This window comes from Sinocyclocheilus anshuiensis, unplaced genomic scaffold (assembly GCF_001515605.1).
Source record: "Sinocyclocheilus anshuiensis isolate Anshui unplaced genomic scaffold, SAMN03320099.WGS_v1.1 scaffold662, whole genome shotgun sequence".
Classification (NCBI taxonomy): domain Eukaryota; kingdom Metazoa; phylum Chordata; class Actinopteri; order Cypriniformes; family Cyprinidae; genus Sinocyclocheilus; species Sinocyclocheilus anshuiensis.
This window is the reverse complement of record NW_015544156.1, coordinates 309,937-310,333: the sequence shown is the minus strand read 5'-3', so window position 1 is coordinate 310,333 and position 397 is coordinate 309,937.

Sequence of the window (397 nt, the reverse complement as noted above, 5' to 3'; positions counted from 1 at the left end):
TACCTAAACCTACCCGTCTCCACCCCCTGATCCCTAAACCCACCCATCTCCACCCCTAAACCTACCATCTCCACCCCTAAGGTAGGTTTTATGGGGCTAATATGTAAATAATTATTATATTTTTATTATTCTAAAGCACCATTTTACAGAAATAGCGTTTAAAGAATAATGGTAAAGTGAACAAAATATTGGTAATTCTAACCTTACACTAATAGTTTTTAATAGAATACATCACATCCGGTCGGCCGGTCGCATGCGGTCTAGCCGCAGAAGTTCAAATATTTTAAAGGAGTCATATGATGTTGCTAAAAAGAACATTATTTTGTGTCTTTGGTGAAATGAAATGTGTTTATGCGGTTTAAGGTTCAAAAAACACATTATTTTCCACATACTGTAC